Genomic DNA, 27319 nt, shown 5'->3' with positions numbered 1-27319 from the left:
AGAAAATTTCCATCTTTTTGTGGTGAAGGACCATTTTACCTTTTGAAGGAAAAAAGATCGCTGAGTTATCTCATCCCCATCTATCCTGTGTTGACCGGGAAAGCCAGTCATAGAAATAAATTTTACCTTTATATAACCAAAAAGAGCCTTTAGCAGTTGGGCAGACCTTGTAATTGTCACTGCTACAGCCTCCCCAGAGCTCAGGTAGCCCTGACAAGCTTCGAGGCCCTGCTGCAGCCGAGCCACTAGCCCACCTCCAAGGGCAGGTCACCTTTGAGGCTGCCCACGCACAAGGAAGTAGTGCTGGCCTACAGGACAGGCTACTTCAGCCTAGAGAGAAGCTTGCTACATGCAAATCTTGCCACCAGAACTGGGAATACATTTAATCTGAGAGCCTCAGGGCAAATCCCTTCTCCTCTCGACATCTCAGCTTCCCCATCCATAAAACTTTGCAAAGTCTGACATACACGAGTGAAAGACACTGCAGAAATGCAGAAAGTCAGAGACAAACGGAAAGACCGGGGCCAACCAGACAATTGCCTCAGATTTTCCAGAGATGGTTATTTATTCATTCTCGTATTGTTTCAGTAGCTCCGAGAAGCCGTAACTGCGATAGAGGTCCAATAGTTGCCAACTGAGTATTTTTCTTTAATCACATTTGATATTGTTCTTAAAGCAGCCTGCCAGCTTCTGGAATCATTTGATTATATACAAGTATTACTTCAAAGCAAACAAACAAGGGATACATTTTTGTTTGTTTCAGTGCTTATAAGTGATATTTTCTTAGAATTTGCAGCGTGAAGGAAATTCACGGTACTCATGTTTGGATCTAATTTTCATGAAAATTAAATAAAAACAGAAAAACACCAACCACCCAAATCCTTCTTACCCTCCAGTAATTAAGTTTCCACAAAAAAAGAAAAAAATCTTGCTAGCCAGCCATCTTTGTTTAGGATATATTTCATAAGTCAGTGCTGTTCAGCTTAAACCAGCACAAGTGAACGTGAACGAGAAGTGGAAGCCTCACAGCAACTGCTCAGACACCTGAGAAATGACAGCTAGACAAAGCCACATTTGCTGGGCAGAGGGACAGAGGTTATTGGTTTTTTCCCCCCCCCAGTCAAGTTTTTGAAAGATAACCAGCCTGACTTATTATAAAAGACAGCATGGGAGAATGGGTGGGATGGGGGAGAGAGACAAAAGCAGAAGTGCACCCAGCTGCCTCCCATTGCTTGCTGGCTTGGAGGACCCCAATACACACTGGTGCACTGCAGCATAGACCTGTTCGCAGGCTGCAGCGAGGAGCTGAACACAAGACTGTCAGCACTGAACATACCACTGCTCCAACTTGATCTGACAGATACCTCAGGGACTGCATGAGTTGTCGAACAGAGGGGGCACGATGTGCACTAAGTCATACTGCTCAATCTTCCCTTCCTCTTTATGTTCTGCTAACTGGAATTTAAGGAAAACAAGTTAGTTTTTGATTCTCAGAGGAGTAAGGGAACAGCTGCAGTTTAGCAAGTCACCATCTCCTATTGACAAAGGACTTGATAAAGAAATGAAACATAACTGCAGGATTAAACCCTTGAAGTTAAAAATCATCATCCTTCCACGAATTTCTTTACATTAGCCTAAAGACAGAATACAATCTGATTCAGATTCCCAAAAATGACTTCATCTGTAGGAACACTTAGAAGAACCACTGATTTAAACAAAAGAGACACACTGATCCTTAAAAACACCTATAATCATCCATATTGAAATAAACAGATTGATTCATTTCATTTCTGGTACAGCAAGCTAGACTTCTTCCAAGTATTTTAGCTAAATTAATATGGGCACCATTCTGGAAAGGTCATGGAAATAAAACCTGAAACAACTGTTCACTGAGACAAAAAACAATACCAGAAAAACCCTCACTGTCTTAGCTTGAGCAATAAAGCAGTTTTGAAGTGCCACTATCAAATCAGTAGTATTGCTTCCTTGCTCTCTGTACTAGACACCTAAATCCAAGGGAAATACTGCAGACTCAGAGAGGGCTCAGAGGACCATAACAACAATATTTTGGATGTGAAGACTCTTACTTGAAGGCAGACTGAAGACTGAATAGCAGACTTTAGAGACGAAATAAAAATGTAAAATCGTGACTAGCACAGAAGTCATAACTTCGGTTTCTCTCCTCTTGGTCTCATAACAACAGGGAATTCAATAAAAGCTACAAGTTATAGAGCAGATAAAAATAAGATACTCTCAAAATGTCTAACCAGACTGCAGAGCTTGAAGCCAGCTGTCAAGACCAAAAACGCAAGAATTCCCTCAGAAGTCACTAGACACATATATGGTTAAAAACATCCAAAAATTTAAGAGACCATGATAAGAACTCTTGGTACAAGGTGTTTAACTTCTAAAATAATTCCTAAAAGGTAGTAAGAGGCAGAGATAATTAAAACTGCCCAAATCAAAAGGTCACTCCTCATTTTATGAACAGGCTGGCCACAGGAACTGCTGGAAGTCAGTATCTGATGAGGTAGACCAAAAGTCTGAGAGCTCCATAGTCAGACTGCCTGGTTTTAATCCTCATTTGACCATGAAAATTGTGTTTTTCAATAAAATATTCACCAAATCAAATAAACGTTCTTGAAAAAAATCTTTCACAACCAACTTGAATTTAAATTAAGACAAAAAGCCTTATCATGTGTCCCATTTTCTTTCTGAAAGCACATGAGCAAGATCTTCCTTCCCTAATGCTCATCAGATTATCTTCCTTAGCTGTTCAATTTGGTACAAAATTTAGGATGTTAAAAATTAATGTCTTCAAAACATGTCCATTTTTTCAGAAGTACAATTTAATCAGTTTCCTAAAAATCACATTTTAGCAGTTTGAACCTCTGTAAATTCCTACAATATGTATAGTAACAAACAGTACATGCAACCAGCACCACAGTTTCAGTGCAGAAGCTACCAACATTCCTAGGTAAAAAGGAAAAAAATGGGGTGCTTATTCGTAAATTTGTTTACTGTATCAAATATCCAACCATACAATCTATTTTATATTTGCAGTTGATCAAGTGGATATTTGAATCTTTTAACTAAAGATGATTTTTTTTTTGACGGCCAGGTAGCTGCTTGTCTTTAGAACTTTCATACCTTCAAAACTAGGATACGAAAAGGCATGATTTAGCAAAATTACCTCATTTGACTTGCAAGGTGTTTTTTTTTTAGCCACTGCTGCACTGATTTCAATGGCTCTTTTCCAGAGTCTTTTCGTAAGCGACCTACTGGATGAAGCCATCAGGGTGAAGAGTTTGATGGCCTGGAAGGTCCCCGAAGCAGAGGCACTGAGAAGCATGACAAAGCTGAATGCTCTCAGACGCGGGGGAAGGATGGGGCTGGGGCTCTCCTCGTGCATGGTCTACAGCCTAACGGGCCTAGGGAGCCACCACCATGCTGGAGCTCAGACCCCTTCCCTGTGACCCAGGCTGCCTCCCTCAAGGCAGCAACAAGGATTTGGGTCAAGCACCGACGGCCCCAACTCTACCAGTTATTTTTAGTCACTTGTATTAAAAGGAACCCAGCTGGCATGGACCAAAACAGGCCCTGGGGATGGGCTGTGAGCCCCTGTAGGCCCAAGACCATTGGCTGCGTAGATCAGCTCTAATCCCAGCTCATTCAGTGGGCCTACGTTTCCATAAAACAATTAAGTCCTATAAATCAACCTTGATCCCCAGCAATTGACAGTTATTACCTGCTTTCTGCTTCATGCTGGCTTGCATCATCCACAAAACCGCATTTTCTACACACCAAACACTCTTGGAGAAGCTCCTTTCTGCACCTTCAAGTGGACTTTCCTGCCCACCAATAGGTAGGAGAAGGAGCTGGAAACAGCTGGTTTTGTGCTTATTTCAAAATTAAACCACACGGAATTTCCTCTGTTCCAACCGAAGCTGGATGTCAAAGCATCCAAATTTCTTCCCCTCCCTGGGGTCACTGCCAGCTCCTCTTGAGTTTCGGTGGGCAGGCTGCCTCAAAGTGCAAGAAAATAACAAAATTGTGAACATTTTTCAGCTTTATTTTGGAGCTCACAAAATGGAAAGACAGGCTCCCTATGCCCAAAAATATTTTACAAGCTAGGCAGTCACCTGGCTCCAATGCAACCATAGTGGGGGATTTCCAACTTCCAACCCTCCCCCCAAGAGATGCCCTAAATTGGCATTCAACAAGATTGAGGGAAGCAGCAGAGTTAGCAAAAGGTGACGAGTAGTTGTTTTTGATAAGAACAGTGTCTGCTGAAGCACATCAAAGTAAAAATTCAAGCACTGAATAAACAGCATGTTTATAAGATTTTCAGTCTGGTCTGGAACAGCTCTAGGCTACTTCTGTCAAAAACTGCTGTTGGCTACATGGTACTGCTAACTGAGCAAATAACTTCCAGAACTTTGCCACAGACCTATACGCCAAGATGAAAATATATTGAAGTTCAATATGTTGCTGCATATACTTTGGAAGCCAAGGAATTATTTCTGATACAATAGCAGTACTGTTAATAAGTTAGCACCAAGATACAAACAGCAGACAGGTCAAATCCTTAAGTCACTCCGTAGGAAACCTAGATATGTGCTTGTTTTAGCTCAGAATTACACTGAGACCTCATATGGTCCTTGCTAATGAAATGAGAGGAAGCAGTAGTATCTATTCCCAGTGTAACAGCAGGGAAACCAGATTGCAAGGTTCTTCTGCTAATATGAGTTACTATAGTGTTGTGGGAGCTTTGCACTGCTGCAATAATTGCAGATTTAACAGGCTTTTTCATCCTTCTCACCTTCAAATCCTCTCTCTCAGAACAGCTTAGTGCTGCCATCTACTTTTTTTTTTATCCTAACAGTTTTGTTTTTATTTTTTTTTTTTTAATCCTCACAAAGTTCTCAACAGACCAACCCACCTGCAACACCACCACTGTCTCTTGAGTCTCTATATTTGGGTCCCCAGGTATACACTTATGGCCTGTCACCATAGTTTCCTCTGCTTTCAACTTGGTCTAAGTACGGGATTGGATCCAAAATCCTTTTAACACTAATTTACACTCGAGCCCTCAAAGATGAGGGAAGAAAAAAAAAACACAAGCATTAACCACAAGATCATTTTTACAACACTTGCAAATATAAAGCTAGTAAATTCAGGGGGTGAAAAGGTGGTAGAGACATGGGGCATCAAATCTTCAGGACAGTTCTGGAAAGCAAATTTATCTTACTAAAACTGTTATTCAAAGTTTCAGTCTCAGAGGATTAATAAAATTTTTACAAGTCATTTATTTGCACAGATACTAACACCGCTGGAAAAATATATATATTTCCAGGCTAAAGGATCTATCATCTGAATAACGAGGCTAAAAAACATCCAGGCTTTTTACTAGGAGACTGCCTGCTGCTGATCAGGCAGGAGCTAGTCTTGATTAATTCTCCACCTCCCTTTTTCATCGCACAAATTTATTTTTAGGGCGTGAGCACTTCTTTCCCCCCACACAAAGAGGGTCTTAACTGTATTTTGGAGGGATCAAGAAGCAAAGCCACAGCACTTTTTGCCTCCCACCAACATCACACGGAAAGAGGGGGCATCTATCCCCACTGCATGGATCTTCCCCAGGCAGTATGCTCCAGAGAACCACGCATTGTTTCCCTTCATTCCAACCAAGATAGCCCTAACCTCTGTGGGTTATGGTCTGATCCACAAAGAAATCATAAAGCCTCTTTATTTAGAGTGGTGGTGGGTAGGTGGGTCTAGGTCCGTACTTGCCTTGCTCCAGTGAGGTACAGACTTTTGATCAAAGCAGTATGGAAAACAAGAAAAAAAGAAAAAAAATCTGCATTTCATTGCAATCCATTTTCATTAAATAAGCTACTTTTGGCAAGCAACAGACACGCTCTGCATTATTCCCATCTTCATCCAGATGGCCAGAAACATAACACTGGGTCCCAAACACGGGTCCCTGAACTACATACACAATAGGTATCCACATCCCTACGCAAGTCACTCACAGCACGTCCCACATACATGCCAGGAGGGTCCTGCATAGGGAGGAAGATTTTTCTTACTGCCCTGCTCACGTGTTTCAGCAGAGGCTGTTCGGATCCCTGCCCAGGTTTGCAGTTTGGTCTCCCTGGCTCATATGACCCTGGGGCCTCTGCTGAGGCTGCAAACAAGTCACAGGGGCTCTGGTAGAGTGAATACATTTGTCCACAGGGAACCAAAAGGAATTAAATCACATTATGCACACTGTACCAGGCTGATGAAGGTCACAGATCTGAACTGGGGTAGTCCAACGTTCAGCACAGATGTTAACTTTACAAGGAAGCACCCTGAAAAGGGATGAGACCGTATTTTCAGCAGGGGATTTATTTATTTTTTTTTGCTTCCTGCATAGGCTTTACTTTATCATGGAAAACGAACCGGAGAAGAGAAAAATAAAACAAAGCCAAAATATAGTTTTAAAAATAAAAACCTCGTTTCCTAGCTGTCATTCTTGCATTTTGCATGTCATGCCTTAGCATTAGCTGCTGCCAAATGCAAGACGTCAGGTCCATCTGGCAGATGTATACTTCTCTGGCTGCCAAGCGTTTCCTTGTGATGAAGGGGCTTTACTATTAAGTGTATTTGCAAATTCCAGTCTCCTAAAGGAGCAAGGCTCCTCAGAAGCAGCCTCTGCTTTGGAGGGCCCTGGAAGGAGGTAAATGGAGGTACACCTCGGTCACCCAGATTACCTATTGCATTTCCTTGGGATGATGGCCAGCGTCCTGGTAACCAGTGGCTATACCAGCTGTGGGAGAGCTTTAAAGAGGTCCTTTTTCTTCAGATTATCCCTAACAAAATTAAGGATTACTTTGGAAACAGAGGGGAAACCCAACCATTCAGGCTGACATCATTACTTATTTACATATAAACACAGCCAGGAAATAAGCATATGTATTTATATATAAACAAAAAAAAGCTATCCATACAACGTTTTATACGCTGCTTTTTCATCCAATATTTACTACTTTATTCATCACTTACGAAAAAACTTTCTCCCCAAGAAATTGGTGATAAAATGCCCTCTGGTGGGCGTGACTGCAGACCTCTACAGCAGCAACCACCTCCTGAATAGTTCAGAGGCTTCAATATATTCATGGGATTACTATTTTTAATAGGGTGAGACAAAGCACATTCTTTCTTTCCAGAAGAAAGAGAAACACCCCTGGCTAGTGGGCCCACGTTCTACTGCTAAGTATCTGGTTTAAAAGCATTTTAGGTTTCTAATCCAAAGTTAAAAAAAAACACACAAAAGAAAGCAATTTCCTGTTTAAGCATTCCATGATCCCCCCCCCCCAATTTTTTTTTCTTGCCTGTTTAGGATATTTTCTCCTCTACAAATATAATGACAAGAAACCAAAAAGGAAAGTTGCATTAGGTTTTGCTTTGCCTCAGCATAAGAGAATCTTGTAGACTAGAGCAGAGAAAGGAAAGTGGAGCTTGCAAATCATTTGTCCTGTTGCAGCACAAGGCTCAGCTAGGAAGGAGGCACTAATTGTACACACAAATAAATGCAGCAGTCCCAGAAAGAGTTTAGTGCATAAACAGAAGAGGCAGGGATGGAAAAATCCTCAGAAATAAACTGAAGTTAACGGGATGCGTTTCACCCTTAAGATACTCAATAATTGTGGGTGGTGCCTTCATCAATCCTAGGTGAAATAAATCGAAAGAAGAGAACTGGAAGCTTAAGATGCAGTGACTAAAGAGGTAACGCAGCAACTACAGGTCAGGCTGCATGTGCGGCTACTTTGAGGATATATAATGAAAAAAAGGAAGGAGAGAGACTCTTTGATAGCCCAGCCAACGTGGAGAAGGAGAGCCACCAGACAGAGCCAACTGCATAAGCCTGACCACCCTAACATGGCCATCAGAAGCTGCAGCTGTATGCAAAAATGTAACAGTACTAACGTAGATTATATTTTTTTCCTATATTTTTTATATTATTATTTTTATCATCCCCACTCCCCAAAAAAGAAAAGCTTCAGAGTCCTGGCTAAATACGGATAAGCAGTGTAAAACACTCGCAACACATGAAGGAACGTGGAAGAGCTCCACTGCTCTCCCTGAGTTCCTTGGGGAGCCTTCGTGCTTCTATCTCATGCAGGATACGGCACTTTGTCTACTCACCCAGATGGTCAAAAAATTGTTTTCAGCTTCCACAACGCAACTGGCAGTTAATTGTTGTTTTACGTTAAGAATATATATATCTCAAAATTGCAGACGCATTGTATAAATAATGGGGTTAAGCTTTTTTTAAAATGTTTCTGTGCAACAGCACTTCACTTCTGAAGTGTTCTAGGGTATAAACAATGGTGTGATTTAACACTTACCCTCCCCCTTTCTACCCTTTGAAAGAAATAAACTGGCTAAAGCCCCTCATTTATTTGAAAACCACTCTTTACATAAGTAACGCACCCCTGCTCTGTGCAGAGCTCCATCCCTCTCTAGTGGCAGCCAGGTCACATACCAGTGATAAGCCTGCTCCGGGCTTGGCGAACAGATGGTTTTTAGCTCAGACATTAGAAACTTCTAGCGTAAGATTCAAAGATCCCCCCCCGCCCCGTTCCCTCCTCTTTGCCAACAGCCCACCCAGAGGTTCAGAGTTACATTTACAATTTTCTTTGAAGACAGAAGCTAAGAGTTTCACGGAGCAATGCTGTCACTCGCTGCTGCACTGTACAAACTCTGTCGCTGATTTACGATCGTCACTCTCGCAGACGTCCCCAGACATTGTGTTGATCGCAGCTCCAGTGAAACTTATTTATCTCATTAGATGGAGCAAGCCAAGATTAAATACTGTATTTGTGCATGTGGTTATACATGCATAATGTCTGGGCTCTAAAATTTTGCCTAAAGTCAAAACTAACAGGTTTTCTAGATGGAGATTAGCACTGACATTTCTTGGATCTCATCCTGCCGGTTAGCCTTTTCCTCAAAGAAGCTTTGCTCTTAGAGTAGCAATTACAGGTGTAAGTTAAACTATTTTTATTTTCCCTGACCCTTTGAACAAATATATGTGTTTATTTGTAATATTTTTACATATAATGCATGCTACTACGCCTGTCAAGCAGAGGGGAGAAAACCACCTTTGTTGTTTGTTTGTATCTTTCAGTTTTCTAATCAGGAAGATAGCCCAAAGCTGTACAATTCTGACTGCTTCTGAGTTTAACAGCAACCTTTCCATATAAAAACAGAATTTACCACTTCTAAAAAAATATATAGGAAACACCCTCTTAGGTAGACTTAGGAAGGACAGTAATCAAATTAAGGTGTTACAGGTCTACCACTAAAATAACACCAAGAACTGGCGTGTTCTTAATTTCGCAAGGTAATGTTTAGTAAGTGGGAAGGCCTGTGATATGCTGCCATATGCAATGCCATTTCAGGAAGCACCTTAAGGAAATCTGAGCCCGTTCGTGTTTTCTCTGAGGATGAATAACTGCATGACAAATAGCTTGGCCTGAAAATAGGAGGAAATAAGTTAACCAGGACTTCCACTCTGCTTACATACAGCAGGAGCCTGACCAGTCTGCTGGCTCCTTGAGACCAGAAGCACAGAGGTACCTAGTGCCCGGATTAAACCACTACCTCAAGCAGTAGATGTTTCTGCTGAAGCCACACCTGCATTTCCATCGCAAATTAGAGTTTAAGCTTCTCAACGTCACCCAACCGGGTGTCAATTGATCTCTAGCCCAGAGCACCTCAACTCTCAGCAGAGCACCGCCACTGCCTACTCTTCTTCAAACAAAGAAGGCAGCACAGCACAGGGGTGTGTTTTGTTTGTTTTACTTCCATTATTCTTGAAATACAATACTTCAATAACTTCGCTGTTGCGACCACAAGATTTGTCTAAGAACGGCTTTTAGAAGGCTTTGAAGGATGCTGCTGTGAACTGTTCAAGTGTGATATTGAAACAGTGAGTTTAAGGAAAACTTGCTGCAATTTCTCTTTTAGCGAGAGCGCTCCCTCCCCTCCTCGCGCACACAAAAGAGCTTTCAAAAATTTTTTTTTTTTTTTTTTTTTTTAAATCTGAGACAGGGGAAGAACAGACCAACCAAAATAAAGGATATTATGGCAGCAAGCAAACCACAATTCCGCTCTTCGTTCCTCTTCGGCTGCATTTCTGTATCAGAGCACAATTTTTAAAGCCAGCCCTGTATTTTTACAGACTTCAGGCAAGACGTTGTTTCCTTACTTCGCATGCCGTTTCTATGCTCTATTTTTTCCTCCTATAAATAACAACTCAAATATCAGCCGCAACTTCCCATTGCCATTAAGTTCAGACAGAGATAAGGCTGTGATGTTGCAGAACTAGAACTGCCCAGAAGTTTAATCATAAAATTACACTTTTCTTCCAAAAAAAAAAAAGTGCTGGAAAATAGGCTTTACTTTAGGGATTTGATAATCTTGAAGAACAGGCAGAACATTTATCTAAGATTTCCAGGGTGCCAGATGTAACCTCATTTAATTCAACAGTTTTGGGCCAAGGACGACTTTGGCCCATTTTATAGTGCAAAATGGAGGGGGGAGGGAAAGGAAGGACATAAGTGTTGGAGTACCTGCACCACACAAACCCAAGAGATCAGAAAGATAAGCCTACTGTGCTACTCCCCTTTACCCCCCCCTATCTTTTGCAGCTGCTGTCATCTGTAGAGATTTGCAGACTTTCTTTGACCTTAAGACCTTCACAGTTGAATTTCACAAGCGATTTGTTCCTCAGGGTGCAGAAGCTCTGCACAGCATCAGACACATATCGGAACGTGTCAGCTCCGCAGGTGTTAACTAGTTCAGGATTTGGTCTGCAGTTCAGCAGCTCTGGTGACAATTTACACATCAAGATCAACCGGGAGGTTCCCCAGAAGGTCCCACGCCACGTACCACACTCTTACATGCTCTAGGCAGTTTTTAATCCAATATCATTACATTTGTTTGCGGTCTCAAGGCTTGGACTTCAGAAAGCAAGAGGGTGTTTTTCACTCCAGGCTTGTACGGAGCCCGTAAAAAGCATAATAAAGTGCTGGCACAGGCAGCAAGCCTCATGGCTTCTGAGTTTGAGACTGGGCATTCAATCCAGCCGGCACAAAATCCAGACTAGTATCAGCACGAGATAAGAGTTAACTCACAAAGAGATCAAATCCAGCTCATTTATGTCTATGCAACATCGATTTCTAAGAACTACATGTGTGTAACCAAGAGCAACATTTGATCTGAAGCCTAATACCTCGATGTCCAGCTATTATAAAACAGAAGCAAAAAAAGTAGCTACAAACATTTGACTGATGTTGCCTGCAAGCAGGGCACTGCAGAAGGCTGTACCGGCAATTTATATTGACAGTATTAAGACGGGACATGGCAGGCCTCGCTATTAGAAGTAATTGTACAAATATTTGGACTTCCTTTTTTTAAAGAACAGAACATGGGGAAATACAATACAAAGCCACAGACCAAGAAACAAGCTACTACATGCAAGCTTCTCCCAAGTTAATTCTCCTCTTAATGGAACATTGATTGGTATATTCAACATTAGAAACATGAAATATTGGGTAGGGGGAGGAAGCAACAACACCCTTAGAACTGCGAATTTCGCTGAAGTTATAAATACTTTCCTCATATGATCGGCCACCATTATAATAAAGAGGGCAGTGAAGTATATTTAACATTTTGCCTTGTGTTGCATCAGTAATTCTGTCAGAGGTGACCTGGAAATGTTAGCTGCAGACTTTCTTCACTCTTCACCTAAAGCAGCCTTTTCCATGACCTCTCGTCACACCGTATCCTTGCTATGTCTGGCACTTCTCTGCTCCCAGTGGGATACACTACAAGGTGTCCTTGGTACTGTCTAGGCATTTCAGGTGCAATCTATCGAGCTGTTTATGAAATGGAGGGGGGCAGGTGGGGAAGTGGGAGCAGTATTGGACAAGTGTCTCTAGGTTAAGCAAGTCACTTGGGGGGAAAAAAAAGGAAGAAAAAGAAGCCATGTACCAAAATCTGTTTTCTGATTCTAAAACATCAGTCAGGTTCAAGAATTGCGTACAGCCCTACTGTGAAGGGGGAAAACAGAGTAAGGTATCATCTCTGCCCTACTGTATCCAGAAAAGGGCAATAAACCTTCTAACTACTCTCTTGGAATTTAAAGGAGTTGTACGAACTTGACATTTCTTATAACCAAGGACTAGCCTTGGAGGAAGCAGAGTATTCCACAGTCACGATGGAGAACATCTGGATAGGCATTGTTGCACCTATTCCTATCCCCATGGTAGGAAAGGGGAAGAGGAAGAAGAAAGTTTCAGCTTTATTAGTTCTCACTTACATGGATCTCCCATTTCTTAAACAGAACCCTTGAAATATAAATGGTGTCGTACAATCAGAAAGCCACTTACTCCCACTGCCCAGGAACCAACATCTATCTCAGGGTCCACTACTGTCTGCCCAACTGTAGGGAAAAGGTGTTCCTTCAATCCTTTTCCTCCTGTCATTCACAGCATCCTTCTAAGATACCCCTTATATCCTCCAGTATATGTTACTAAAACAAGTCATTCAGAAGAGGGCAGAAGACAAAAGCTAAAAAAGAAAAAAAACAAAGAACCAACTTGCATTGCTCTCAGAGTTCCCAGCCTTGATACTTCAAGCAACGACAGCACCAGGCTCATCAGCTCTGCTCAACCACCCCCAAATACGTAGTTTAGAATATAAGCACAGCCAAAGGGCTGTTTCATAGCATATAGTTGAGACGGGTGAGTTAGTTTATACACGTTACATACACACACACACTTCTATGCTCTACCCCTTCCCAAAAACATAAGAAGTTTTGATCCAGAGTTAGCAACTTCTCCCCACCCTGTTCCCGAACTTCACGGTGCAGTAAGGAGTAAACTCAGTAAGATACTGCTTAAGTTCACGGTTATTCTGTAGCACTTGATATAGTTTCAAAAGCATTTTCCAGACATTTATATACCCGACAACATTTTGTAGTATGAAGTGTTCCAACTTGGCATTTCTTCCCCACTCTTGGCAAGCAAGAGAATAAAATTGACAGAAAGTTGAAAAATGAAGTTCTTGAAATACACAATATGGTAGGGATCATTTAATGAATTCAGGTGCTCAACAAGCTACAAATCAACAGAAATTTGCAATACATATATATTTCAAAGCACAGGTAAACACAGCTGCAGCCACTTTAAAGTTATTTCATGTCATATAATTATTACGATGAACTTTCTGAACTCTTTGCCCTCTCTTCTTTTGATCTGCAGTTTACCTGTGGCTGGGAAAACTAGTGGCGTTTAAATTCTTCTTTCTAATTAAGGAAAACAGCATGTTTAAGTCTCAGCCTGAAAAGAGAAACTTTTCTTTGAGTAGCTACAGCATGCTGTGATCTGCAAACCCACTAGAGCAGCATTCACGGACCAAAAACCAAAGTCCTCTAACGAGGCCTGACAAAGCATATCTCAGAGCAGAATTATCTGATTTAAGTATTAATTACTCATCAGCACAGACTTTAAGAAGTATCTGAAGCAAAAGCTCTTAAATCATACTTTAAATCCTGGGTTTCTACTGTCCACGTTGCAATGCAAATTAACGGTTTTGTTTTTGTGGGGTTTTTTTTGTTCCATTAAAAAAAAAGTCAAGACAGATAATGAGTCTCTTCTCAAAGTTAAAAAATAATCACTGGATGTATGATTTAAGTCCAGTTCAACAGATCAGGCACATCCTGAGTTTGAGACCCTCTACAGCAGCAGTATTGCCTCCGATACTTCTATGGGAACTTGAGGGATTCTTCCCAGCATCTCTCAACTACATACACGGTCCAAGAAAGCCACTTCTACAATACGTGTCTCGTAGCTCTTAGTTAACAGGAACATTGCAGAGGAATCGCATCAGTGAGATTTTCTTGCTGACTGCTGCACTGAATGAGTTCCAAAAGGTAACCCCCTAGAAGTAATCTGATTTTTCTAAGTCAAAAGCCATTTTACCCATATTTATGTGGACTCTAGAATTTGAGACAAACCCACGAACTGTACATTTGTGTGCTCCAGTAAGCCAAATCAAACAAAACCTGAGCAGAAGTCCCGGCGCTTAATATCACCTTTTGCACACTATTTTATTGGATGGCAGCGAATTAATAAAAAAAACAGTGCGACAGGAATCCTGAATTCATTACAAAAAGTCTGTCTTTGTCTGTAGTTGGAGCAGACTGCTTCAGTGAATCAATATTATCATTACAAGCCAGCATAAGCTACCTGAAGTTTAAGACCACTGAAAAACCATGCATTTTTCTGATGTTAATGCCAACGATGGCAAAAATCCAAGTTGAGGATATTTGAAAACCTAGACCTGAGCATCACAGACAAAAAAAAAAAGCAGCACATAAAAATTAAGGAAAATGGTCCCATGTTCCAGATATTCTAATCCACAACATAAAATTATTTATGGAAGAGTGTGACTAGGAATTCAGTTCCTGTCATTTATCAGATGGTCAAGACAGCGCAGAGGTAACCGGCTGCATAATAACAGCACTAGGAAGGCTTCTCGGGGCATCTCTGGTATCAATTTTCTCCAGTCCTATTTTAGCTCTAATAGGTAAACAGTGCATATTCAAAACCTGGGAAGCGTTGACTTTTAAAAACCTGACAGAAAGGCGTTCCTATAGAGATTTCTAATCTATTTCCTTTTAATCTCTCTCTTTATAGCGGAGGAAGAGTTCTTTGTACTTCTGGTAACAAAGGCAGCACAGAAGTGACAGAAGCATGTCAAAGCTGTTTACATTTCATACGGCCTCGTACACGGAGCTGCTGTTGGCAGGGCACTTCGCTGAGCAGCAAGGAGCCCGTTTTCCTACGATAAACTTCGTACAAGAGTTCGCCGTATCGAAGGATGCCAAAACCCTTTCCCCTCCCCACACAGGGTTAAGGTAACCCAAACCCACAAAGGAAGTTTTTTTTTTTTAAAAAAAGTGAAGCAACAAAGGGTTAATATCATAATTTCAAGGACCTACAAGTATATTTAAGGCAAACTTATCCGATTTGTATTGCTATGCGCTTTGTGATACAGGTAAGGGTGAAACCTATTGATACAGCCCAGCTTTCGCGGAGAGATGAACACATTAAGAAAGTAAATACAGGAATAAATCACGTCATTTAATGATACCGTATCATGTTTATTAAGGTTACTGAATCAGCACGCTGCAAGGCCAAATGTTGCCAAATGGAAGAACTGAAATGAGGAAGAGAAGAAAAAAAGCCAAAGGGCCAAATAATTTTCTAACCCATGCTGAGATTTTAGCCAGCTAAAAGCCTTGATTACGGCACAAAGAATTAATGGTCTGAAAACGATGCAGACCTCTGTGGTGCATTAGGAAACTGATGCTCTGCAAACAGGAGCTTCAGGATCAGACCTTGAGGTTTCCGCACTACCTGGTCCTGTCACCCGTGATGGCAAACCCAAGTGGAGGAGCGTTGTCTGCAGACAAGTTGTTGGGAGAACCTCCGTAATACCGTGCTCAACCTGAAGTTAAAGGAGGGATGCTTAAATGCAGCTTATGTTGAAAATACTCCAGAACTTAGAAGCACAAAAAAAAACCCTAAAAGTTGGTTTTAAGATTAAAAGAAGAAATCGCACAGCAGGGATATAATGGATGGGGTAGGGGGCTAAACAGGATAGGACAGACTGGAATCTCCCTCTACTTTTACCCATTTAGGGGTACTTTTCCCCTTAAAGCTGTGTGTGAGCTTCTACCACAGCACGTGGGAACTCTACATGCAGAAAAAGGGGAGGGCAAAAAAAAATGTATATATAAAAAATACACTTTTTTCTGTGCTTCGGAAGACATGGCTCCACGGGTTTTTCGGAACTAAATTAAAAGGTCAGGAAAACAAGTAGGCATGGACAAGACTGAACTGCAGATGAGCACGGAGAAGCAGCGGGATGAGCACCAGGGACTGAAAATAGCTAAGGGCCCGATCCGGGTCCCAGCTCGAGCGGGGCCGAAGGGGAACGGCTCTCCTGGAAGCAATGGATGGAGACCAGGGAGCAGGAGGACGCATGGGAGCCGAGCGGTATCGCCAGCGAGACGAGCACAGCCAGCCTGGGGATAATGAATTCTCCTCACAAACAGGCATTAAACGTGCTAGCACCAGGTATGGTTCACAGCAAGCCCAGAAACCACATCTAATTTCTAGACGAGTCATTACTGGCGGGCACGTCCCTCTCCTTTCATTGAGAGGATTTCCAGTCACCACGCACGCTATGTACTTTTTATTACTGTTTGAAGAATAAGAGCAGTAACCCTGACAAAACGCCAGCCTAAAAGAAGAAGAAAAAAAAGAGAGAGGTGGTTACTTTCTTCTTTCGAGATTTCTGCTCCTTAAAAACAAGTGAGCAAGGGAAGGGTTTGCTTCTGCACACAACCACTTCTTGTTTCAGCAAGACTTGAACAAAACCTCCTTCGCTAGGCTGTGTATCTAATATATTGGGCACGTGAAGTATGACCATCACTCATTAGAAATGTAATTAAAAAGTGACAAAACTGGATCCCCCCCTCCCCAGCATGCAGATGAAAACCAGTAACCCTGACTCTATTTGTAACCATGACAACTATAGAATATTTTATTTCAGTAATATAATTCACACCCAACGTTTGCTCATCGGTTTTGTTGTTAAGGGGAAGGTTGACACGCTGTGCACACATTTCATAAGCTACCGGAGACAACAAATACAGAGAACTCGGGCAGCGCTCGGGATCGAGAACCTGGTACGTGTTTCATAGCTCATCTGAGATCCTCTGCAGGAAGCTAAATGAGCACGAACAAAAATCCAACCAAATTAAGCAGTAATGGTCATTACTTGCAAGACAACAACTCGGTACAACTGGATGCTTTTCAACTTTTAAATAAACTGCAGTGATATGCGTGTATTTTAGGAGCGGTAGTAACTCAAGCCCCAAACTTTAATTTTCAATTAAAATATAATATGCATTTTTCACTCTGTTAGGAAACACCAAAATAGATGCTACTGGAAGAGGTATCCATACGAAGGGAGGCAATGAAAGAAGTGGTTCACATATGCTGGCTAAGCCTTATTCTGGATGGGTCACTAAATTATTTGCATAGCTCCCATATTTCATCTTAAATTGAAGACAACTTCCATAAATACACACAATGAAGACAAGTTATAAGAACAAAAAAAAAACCCTGTACGTTATTCAGAGAAGATTAAACAACCTACTGAGCATAACTAAAGTTTGACGCAGATAAATGTCAGTGTAAAATATGGTTGTACTTTATTTTTCTCCACACGGGGAAAAAAAAAAACAGAACAAAAACCATCAGCAGCTTAAAGCACAATATAACAAAAATAGAAGGCAGACACACTGTTGCTTTGTTTTGGAGGAAAGAAAATTAAGAATAAAGCTTGCTGGAATACTACGCCTTCCCTCACACAGATCATAACATCTATCAAGGAGGATTTAAAGTTTCAGCATATTGCTAATTATAAGAGACAGTAATACTATTATCTGCAGTCACCTTAAAGCTACAGCAGGTTGATTTTGAACTCTCTCAAAACTGACCTCAGAAGGGTACCCCGATAAATGTTTTATCACTGGAAGGCTCGCACATAACCACACATGCACACTTGCTCTGTTGTTTTAAAGAAAAAGCAAGGGAAAAGAAAGTTTCTTCATTTATCAGGAATGCAGTATATGTAATATTGCATTAAAACAAATAAGCCTTTAGCAGACGTGCATGCTTTTTTTTTCCCCCCCTTCACTGATGGGAAAGTGAAGGACCCCCCTATATCCCAGTTAGCAGAAGGCTCAGTTTTTCTGAACAGTTTTCACGTACAACAAACAAAAGGTGAGCAGCCAACTGCATCACCAGGGCTCCAAATTTTCGGTGGTGGTGGGGAGGCTGATTTCTCCGTAGCACTCTAGGAACATTTTCGGCTTAGTAAACGAAGCCAAAGGGTGGAAAAAAAATAATCTCAGACTACGAGCAGGCACTGTTCGTGAAGTGTAGGAAAACCAGCACCATCCATCCCCACAACTCCCTTCCTCCAGACCTTTTCCCACCCTCGGGGGAGGCGAAGGAACCTGAACCCGAGAGCCCAGGGCCCTCGGACCTGCATCCCCGCACAAGGACAGCCAGTCACACCGGCTCAATGTCAACATAAAAAAAAAAAAAATAATTAAAAAAAAAGAAAAGTAGCTTTCGCCTCCCATCCTAAGCGACCCCTTCTGAAAACAGGTACCCAGGGGATGCGCCTCGGTGCTCCTACCGGAGCCAGGCAGCACTTCGGCTCAGAGAGAAGTTAAAAGAAAACAATCCAAAATAAATAAATAAATGAAATAAATACAAGCCCAACCACCCTAAAGCTCGTCGAGAGGAAAACCCAAGAGCAGCCAAACACAACCTCCCACCGGCGGGGAACAGCGTACGGCACGGAGCGGGGAAAAAACGCGTAAGAAGTGGGTTTTTTAAAAATATATATATATTTATATATTTTAAGGAAGATTCAGCCGAGAAGTTGCTGCCACGAATCGCGCCGAGGGATGGGGATGGGGCACGGGGAGCCGGCGGCGGGTGGGCACCGATCGCTTCCCGGCGGTTTTGGGGTGGCGATGGGGGGGGGGGACGGGGACATAGAGGGGGCGATAGGGACAAGGGGGTGGCGATGGGGACACGGGGGGGGGGGGGGGGACAGGGACACGGTTACCCCGGAGGAGAGGAGGGGGCGACAGGGACAGGGCTGCGCGGGCGAGCGCCAGAAGTTGCGGGTGCGCAGCGAGGAAGGGGGGGGGGGGGGGGGGGGCACAAGATGGGAGCCCCCTCCTTCCTTTCCAAAAGGATTTACCCCCCAAAAAAAAACCCTGGGAGGAAGCAAACCGCCTGTTATTTCCTCGTCGTTAATAATAACGATAACGAACCCCGCGGCGGTCGGGGCTGCGAGGGGAGGCACGCAGGAAGTTTTCGATGCGGGCGCAGGCGCAGGCTGAGGTGAGGGGGGGGGGGTTGGTGGCGGTGAGGGGAGGGAAGGCGGGGGGGGGGGGGGGGGGGGGGGGGGGGGGGGGGAGGCAGAGGCTCCGCGGAGGCTCCGCGGGCGCGCAGCCGCCGCTTACCTCCCTCCGCGGGGGGCGCAGGGAGGCCCGGGGCCGCGTCGTCAGGCGGCGGGAGGCTGCGCGGCGAGGGGAGGCTGCGGTGGTTTGCGCATCGCAGCCTCCGCCGCTTAACGCAGAGCCCAGCGCGGCGCCGGGAGCCGGGAGCCGCGCTGGAGGCCGGGCAGGGAGGCTCGGCGAGGAGGCGGCGGCGGCGGTGACAGAGGCTGGCGGTGGCGGTGGCGCGGAGCAGCGGGCATGCTCCCGTCTGGCCGCCTTCCCCTCACCTACTGCCCGCTTTAGCCGCGGAGGGAGGAGGCCGGGGTGCCGGGGAGAGGGGCGGGCCGGGCCAATCGCGGAGGAGGAGGGAGGCGGAGGAGGCCGGGCCGCTCCGCCCAGCACGGCCCGCCTTCCCCGGCCGGCCTCCCTCCCTCCCTCCTTCCCTCCCTCTCCCCTTCTCCCTCCTGGCCTCCCTCCCTCCCCTCCTTCCTCCTGCCCCCTCTCCCTGCCTCTCTCGGGAGGTAGGTGCGGAGCCTCCGCCCCGCAGCCGGCAGCGGGTTTCTCCCTTCCCATCCCTCCCTCGTCCACCCTTCTGTCCGTCTTGTCCGTCCCCCTGTCCGCAGCGAGGACGTGCGTGCAGGTGGGAGAGTGCCTTTCCCAAAAGGTCACCCGTCTCTCTCCCGGCCGCCTTCGAAAGTAGCGTGTAGTTGCAAAGAAATATTACCCCGCTTTATTAAATCGTCGCTCTCCGGGGGCGTGCTCCAAAGCCTCTTGAAGTCCACGGGAGTCTTTGAATAGGTTGGTACAATTCTCTCCCGACAGGGCTTTTTTTTTTTTTTTCCTTCCTTCTTCTTCTGTTAAATATCCATCGCGCTTGGAGTCACTACAGATTTTACGCGTGGAAATCTGCATCTGTCTCTCTATTCTGTGTAATCTTGTCTCTGTGCGTGCCGCTTTGTAGTGAGCTTTCTGATGTGCACACAATCTGCATATGCTGTAGTTTTACCCGCAGAACACTTTGTCTTTTTATATTTCCTGCGAGCATAACAAAGTAAAATAAAATAAAAAAATAAGCTTAATCGAATTCTCTTTCTCCGTACTTTTCCAGTTCGAGACGCGTCGTGGGGGAATGCACGCTCTGCCGTGTTGGAAGGGAGACGGCGGTGCCAAGTGACAGCCGAGCGAGGCAGAGGGAAGGAAGGCAGGGGAGCGGGCAACCCACGGAAATGGGCGACTGCACGATGCTGTGAAGAAGGGACATGACGCCTGGCAGGAGGCAGGGTGCGGCGCTAGAAGGGCTGTTTCCCTTTTCCCCCTTTCCCAACCTCGCAAACAACCCGAGAGTCCCTGACTGCAGTGGGCTAAAACGTTTCTAAACCCAGCCGTCGTCATTAATATTAGAATGCTTTTAGCAGAACATGGCCTCGCTTCGAAAACAGGAAGGCTCCACGCGTTTTTGTCCTTAATCCATCATGTATCAACGCCGAAACCTCCAGCCCGGCGCATGGCGGCGGAGTGTGAGGGTCAGAAGTTCACAACAGTTTAAATCTGAATTATTTAGCAAGCACACACATGACACTCTTCCGATTTCCACACAGCTTTTTTTTTTTTTCTCCCCCCCCCCCCCCCCCCCCCCCCCCCCCCCCGTTCATTTCCTCCCCTCTAAACACGAGAGCCCCGTTCGGTGTTATTTGCCCTGGCGCGGTGTTATTTGCCCAGCATATCCAGTTGACCCAGAATCCGACGAAGCCGAGGAGAAGAAGTCTCAATGGGACTGTTGACCTAACAAGTAGCATGTCAGTCTCCCGGTGGCATTTGAATGTTCTTGCAGCGAATGCTTTGAGACAGGAGAGAGCATAAAGCCGAGTTTCTTTGGAATCCTTAATTAGACACAGTGATTTTGGAGGACTGGTTTCTGCCGCTGTCCTCTAGTGCCTGGTACTTTGTTTTGCGACCTTGAGGTTAAGGGTACCAACCAGCCCTGTTTATTTTTAATAAAATCTTACAGTTATATGAGACAGTTCTAGGTTTTATTTATTTTTAGCATAAGTGCTTCCATCTTATCTGCCTTGCAGGTTTATAGTAAGGATTTGGCTAATATTTGGACAGCACTTTTAAGCTATGAAGCCCTATGGGTCTATTATACTGACCATTTTCTGGGGTTTTCGTTTTAGGAGTGTACTTTCGTACAAGATAAGAGTGTGCTCTTTCAGTTCAGATAGATAGAGCTCAAATCTTGACCTTAGTTTTCCCCTCAAATTTTATTAAATACCCGATTTACAAATGCTGACATAGGGTCAGATTCTGATTTTACTTCTAGGTATAAATTTCAAAGAATTTCTTGATCCTCAGTGACTTTATTCTAAATCTAAACCAATTTAACTCAAAATTCAAGCCGTAATTGTCACAAAGAAAAAGCATATAATTACATTAAATACAGTATTCTACATTAATTTTCTTGCCTCAATTTTCTTATTTTAGCAACTTCATTAATTTCAGAAGAAAGTGCTTCGTTTTATTTATTTATTTTTTAATTATTATTCCATTTTTTTCTACTCCGTTTCTGAGAAGAGCTACATGTGGGCTTTGTCGAGAGGCACAGGTGGAAGAAATACGATTTGGGGCATCTCTCTCATGGTTCAGTGGAGTCACAATGTGCAAGAAGTTGTTTTTAAAGATTAAGGTTAATACCTGGGTGTGGAGAAGCTCCTCTGAGCTTGGCACTGCTCCTGTCACTGGGACCAATGCACTGCCCTGTGTGTCCTTTCTCAGTACTCGGGAAATGCTGCTCTCCCATTTAGCTCATATTTTAAGGGAGGCAAACCTGCCCAAGTAATAAGGCTCCTTTGAGCCTTATTATTATTGAAATTATTTTCATTATCAATGAAATTATTTTCATTATCAATGAAAATAAGGGTATTTAAAACACTAATGAAACAAAAGGTGGATTTACATGGAAAAAAATATACCTTGTGGTGCAGGTTTTATTGGGATGGGTGGGTGGGTTATTTTTGTTTGTTTTGGTTTTTTTAATGAAATTAGTTACAGAGTTGTACGTGACAGACTGAGGATTATTCCTGAGAATCCCGGTTTTCGATTAGGCAGCTGATAGCCTGCGAGACTTTGGTGGCTGGTAAAGCTTGCTCCCCTGAAAGAAGAGATTTCTTCTTTTAGCAATAGATCATTATGTTCCAAGGCATGTATTAGAATGAGAATAATACAACTTCCCCTGTCTTTGCTGATCATATCAAAACTAATGGCATCTTGAATTGTCAGAGCATCAAGTCCATCTTCTGATAAAATATTAGGAGACACACAGATCTATTCATCTTATTGGAGATTTCATTGTAGTCTGCAAAATATTTGATGGCAATGCTATTAGATTAGCTGTGGGCATATTTCAGGAACCAACATAGTAATCAGGTACCAGGATTTTACAAAGGGTTTCCCATAAGCATTTCCCACTCATTTTATGGTAAACCCTGTCTTCTAGGGCTGGATGTGCTTCCGGGAGTGAAATTCTTGCTTCTTTTAAGGGATTTAAAATATAGTTCTTTATATTCTTACTAGAAATGTCTTGCTTTTTGATGCAGGTTGAGCTATTTCAAAGATAATGAAATTTCATCTCCAAAATTGTTGTATAAGATTTTCTTAAGCCACAACCAAAGATGAATGAATGTCTGCTATCCAAACTTTAGCCATAAGGTTTGACTCCTGCTTTCAGCTAATGAAGTTCTCCTTAATTACAGGTTTACAGCTTGGATACCAATGCCAATGGTTTAATTTGCTGCTGCCTGAAATCCAGGTAACAGTGGATTTCCAGGAAAGCGTTTAAGGTTTCTGAAAAATGAAGTGGAGATCAGAAAGATATCTTTTTCGTTTTCTTTCTTTTTTTTTTTCCCCTCCATTTTTTTTTTCAATCATGTATTTTTATTTCTTTGAAGTATAAAGACTGTTAGCTGGTACTTTTAACATTCATCCGTACATATCCGTTACAATTATCCTTAACATTAAGCAGAAAAGTAATTCCCCAAGGAAAGCAGGAAGTGACATTTAAAGTAATTTTTAGCTATGCAGCTTGAGTTAATTGCCAAAATATAAATCTAAGATGTTTTAAAACTGCAAAAAACTGCTAACCTGTGGAATTCAGCGAAAAACATCACTGACTTCTGTGGATGCATCATTTTTAAGGAAGCATCTCCTTCTCTTTTCTCTTCTGCTGAGTAACCGGAGTGAGTACTGGGGGCAAGGCAGAGCTGACACTTAAAATACACTCACACCTGAACCTGGTTAGAAAGGTATCGTTGACTTCCATGCACACCTCCGCACCCCCGAAGTGGCAGCAATCACGGCAGGCAACTATTGTTCTGAAGCAGATCGATCTTCAGACATCGTTTCCGTCCCTTTGGGAATTATTCACTGCCCAAATGTCGGTTTGTTAATTCCTGTAGCTGAGCCGAAGTTGAGATTTCCAGCAGGAGGTTTGCTCCTGGGTGTCCTCGGGCGCTGCCCTGGTTTCAGCATCCACTGGGTGGCCGCTTACACACGAGGGCCCTCGGCTGTCACCCCTAGGCTGTGCTCTGTCTGCATCGTCACCCAGTGTCACCAGGGAGAGCCTAACTTCGGGTGGTCACTGCAGGGATGGTAACCTACGGGCAGAGTGATAATATTTTACCCACAGGTGAGGATGATATACGATCATCTCAGGACTATCAGGCCATTCTTCTCAGATTTTTCGCAAGAATATTTTATTAAGCGTACCTAATTTTCTTAGGCATTTAGCTTTTTAACCTGACCATGAACTATTTGTGGATACAGTCATTTGCTCAGAACTGGTGAAACAGAGATTTCTGTGATTTTAGGTGTGTAAGTTGAAACTTCTTTGTCCCTGACTTGTCAAGGGAATGAGAAGAGTCTGGTCCTATAAGAGCAAGCAGTATATTGAGTTGATTTCTCTTAGATATGACAGAACCATTTGCTAAAACTTCCCCCAGAAGACAGAAGTGGGTTCTTCTAGAGTCATGATTTTGATTTCTGGTGGGCAGTAATAAAAGTTAAATCTATTTTATTATATTGGCAGAGTCTAGAGCTCTGCCTTGAATTATGTGAAAATCTCTAATGGTTGGGGGATAGCAGAAAAGTCAGGCTTTTGTTGGGACTTTTAGAAAGCTTATGAAGATTCTGTTTAACAACTTTATTTCCAGCTCACCTCTAGTCCCACTCAATCCCATGGAGAGATGTTTTCATTGTTGCTGAAGTCATTGCAGCAGTTCCTCGAGTTTTGTTGAAATAATTCTTCCACGTTGGTTTATGAGCAGGGGGTGTAGGAGGAATTGGACTTCCAGGGTGATTTTGGAGTGAGTTGTGTTGTTTGATTTGCTTGTCGAAAATGGTAAAAATGTTTCCACCTATTCCTCATAATTATATGGAGAAAACTAAAATACATGTCATTTTGAACTGAATGTCTGTATTAAATTAGTTTGACTCCTATTTTCTGCCATCTGTGGCTTAACTAGAACAGAGAGCGAGAACAAAAAATATAAATGACTCAGTCACATTTCCTTTAGGAGACACATCATTCCCCCCATTCTTGTCAAATAATTAATTTCAGCTCTGAGTGAAACAGTGTTGTGACACCCTGGGCATGGAGAGGAGATGCTGCCATTCTGTCATTTAATAGAGGGATGCAAGTTTGTGCCGTAATAGTCTGGTTAAGCAGCTACACATTGTTTTCCTGTATATTTCGATGGCCTCCAAAACAATCTTAGCACAATGCTGGGACGTAATTCAGCTTAATTAAATACCAAGGTTTGCTGTAAATGTTAAGTACCTCGTGAGCCAGGCTGTGGAAAGAACCAGAAATAGGTTCACAGGGAGGAAACTGAGAGAAGTAGGTGCTGCTGGAGGCTCCCAGAGGACACAGTTGCCACCTGAGTTAGTTGCCACTGACTCTGTCGGAAGACATATTGGGTTTGGGGTGCACAGAGACAGTGCTACATCCCACGGTCTTTGCTTTCCTGGTACCCAGATGATCAGCACAGGTCCCTTCAGCCCCATTGAAGGTCCTCTACCTTGGTAGAAGGAGGATGGAAGGCCCTCTACCTTGGTTGATGATACCCAGGACTTTTCTGGGGATGGGTCCAAGGTGCAGCAAGGCGTGCATAGAATCACAAAATCATAAAGGTTGGAAAAGCCCTCCAAGGTCATCTGGTCCAACCATCCCCTACCACCAATGTCACCCACTAAACCATGTCCCTAAGCATCAGGTCCCTAAGCATGTGTACCTTGGAGCCTGGAGGCACTCAGGGGACTCACATACCTATAGACACCCCTTTTGGAAGGGCTGATTTACTCCAAAGCTTACTTATGAGGTAGGTGTAAGACAGACACCATCCCTCCAGTATCATACAGGTGTCAGGGAGTTCGTCATCGCAACACTCTGCCAAGGGTTGGTATCGCTGCTCTAGCTATAACAAGAAGTTTCCTCCTGTGTACCTGATGCCTGGCAAAAGTCAGGTTGAAAAAGGTGGTGGGGCTCCCATTTTTGCTTTGGTTAATGTTTTGAGCAGCCCCTGGATGTTACATGAAACTCTTTTTTTTTTTTTTTTTAATGATCCCTTAATCGGAATCGGGTTTTGACTAAAGAAGGCCAAATGTTTTTATCACTGATGTAAGTAATAATATAGAATCAGGTGTACACATGGCAGAGGTGAACAAATGGAAGAGTGAGGGATAAAGGGGCATTTTTTTTTTTCTGAGTGACCTGAATTACTTAATGAAGAGGTCAAAAAGAAAAAAAAAAGATGAATACTAGCTAGGTGCAAGGTAATAAAGACAAGAGACCACACAGAGCAGGAGGCTCTCTTTCAGAAAGCAAGGACTTTGAGAAAGATTTAGGATTCTTTTTGGATAAGCACCTCCAAATGAAATCTCACTGTGACTCTGTGGCTAAAAGGCCAATGCAATCCCGAGATGTAAAAAAAAGTAATATCAAGCAGATAAGAGGATTTGATGCTGCCTGCGTGCACAACAGTGGTAAGACTACTGTTAGCAACCGTGTCCAGTTTTGGCGTTCACAGTTCAAAAGCAATGTGGAAGTACTGAGGTAAGTTCAAAGGGAAGGTATGAAAAAGGATTCCGAAAACAGGTACGGCAACATGAGGCATAAGCAGCTCAACTTATTCAGCCCATCAGGGAAGGAGCTGAGAAGCGACTCGGTCACCACAGGTCAGTAGCGACCTATGGAAAAGATACCCAAGAGCGAGTAGCAAGTTTATCTTCCTGACAAGGACGTTACAGACCCAGGGGTTGCGACTTTAATTTAGACAAATCCACTCTTGAAATAATACAGAGGGCCCTAAATAATAAAACTGCTTCTTCTGTGAGTGCTGTCAGAGGTAGGAATGTTTAGGAGGAAGTTAAATATGTGTTCTTAAATGTATGCTTTCATCTGCTTCGTGGGAAAACATCTTTCTGTGCATGTGTGAGTGGGAGCCTTGTGAGGAGGTTGGTGGCAGTTCCTGTCTCTCTGGCTGAGAACCTGCTGTCCCCTCCTGCTCGGTCCCTCCTGATGCTCCAGGAACCAGTGCTGCCCGTGCTGCTCTCCACACCTAACGCTCGTGGTTTTGAGAGAGCAATTATTATCAGATAATCATTCTCTTGTTTTGTGGCTTCAGTTAGGTCTTGCAGACCGTCAGGAAGGATTTTTTTTCTTTTTCTCTTGGATGAAATTGGCCACATATATCTTGGTTATTTGGGTGTTTCATTTTTCTGCACTCCCTTGGAGCATCAGAGATGAACGGATGGCTGGAGATGAGCCCTTGGATGGCTTTTTGCCAGAGTTCTGCACTGGTGCAACTCACCCCTCCCAGCCACAGGTGCCTGGATGCTGGATTTTGCTTTCATATCTATGGTTGAACTAATTCCACTAGCTGAATGGGTTGGGGCTTTTGCCTCCTGTCAGATTGACAGGGGTCTTGAAGATTATAGAGCTTCCCCTTATAGTACAGGCACGGTGTGCGTACTGGGATCATCTAGATCTTTCTCAATTAGTCCATTTCTTCTTCTGCACAGGTCTCAGACATTGGTAGTGACAGGTTTGTTTCCACTCATGCACAGATCTTCTCCTCTGAAGACTTAACTGCTGTGATTTAATTTTTTTTG

General features: G+C 43.3%; 1 protein-coding gene and 1 long non-coding RNA gene across 8 annotated transcripts in view; one reads left to right on the top strand and one right to left on the bottom strand.

Annotated features, from left to right (window-relative positions):
* KLHL29 (kelch like family member 29) overlaps nt 1-19438 on the bottom strand; it is a 391351-nt gene extending 371913 nt beyond the window's left edge. For 4 of the 6 annotated variants that reach the window (XM_066995011.1, XM_066995014.1, XM_066995009.1 and 1 more), the window contains exon 1: nt 19181-19206. The gene's annotated coding sequence lies outside the window, so the exon portion shown is untranslated. Of the gene's footprint in view, nt 1-19180 lie in introns of all 6 variants that reach the window. The other 2 variants (XM_066995012.1, XM_066995013.1) reach the window with 1 other exon arrangement.
* On the top strand, nt 18755-21172 carry LOC136790543 (uncharacterized). Of its 2 annotated transcripts, none has more exons than XR_010830674.1 (2): nt 18755-19058; nt 20265-21172. It is a non-coding gene; the product is annotated as an uncharacterized lncRNA (long non-coding RNA). The 2 variants fall into 2 exon arrangements; XR_010830673.1 differs by lacking the exon at nt 18755-19058 and adding an exon at nt 19486-19954.
* The last annotated feature ends 6147 nt before the right edge of the window (nt 21173-27319 follow it).

Source organism: Anser cygnoides, chromosome 3, assembly GCF_040182565.1.
Source record: "Anser cygnoides isolate HZ-2024a breed goose chromosome 3, Taihu_goose_T2T_genome, whole genome shotgun sequence".
Taxonomy (NCBI): Eukaryota; Metazoa; Chordata; class Aves; order Anseriformes; family Anatidae; genus Anser; species Anser cygnoides.
Note: the sequence above shows the minus strand (reverse complement) of the source record. Positions and strands in the feature narration are given on the sequence as shown.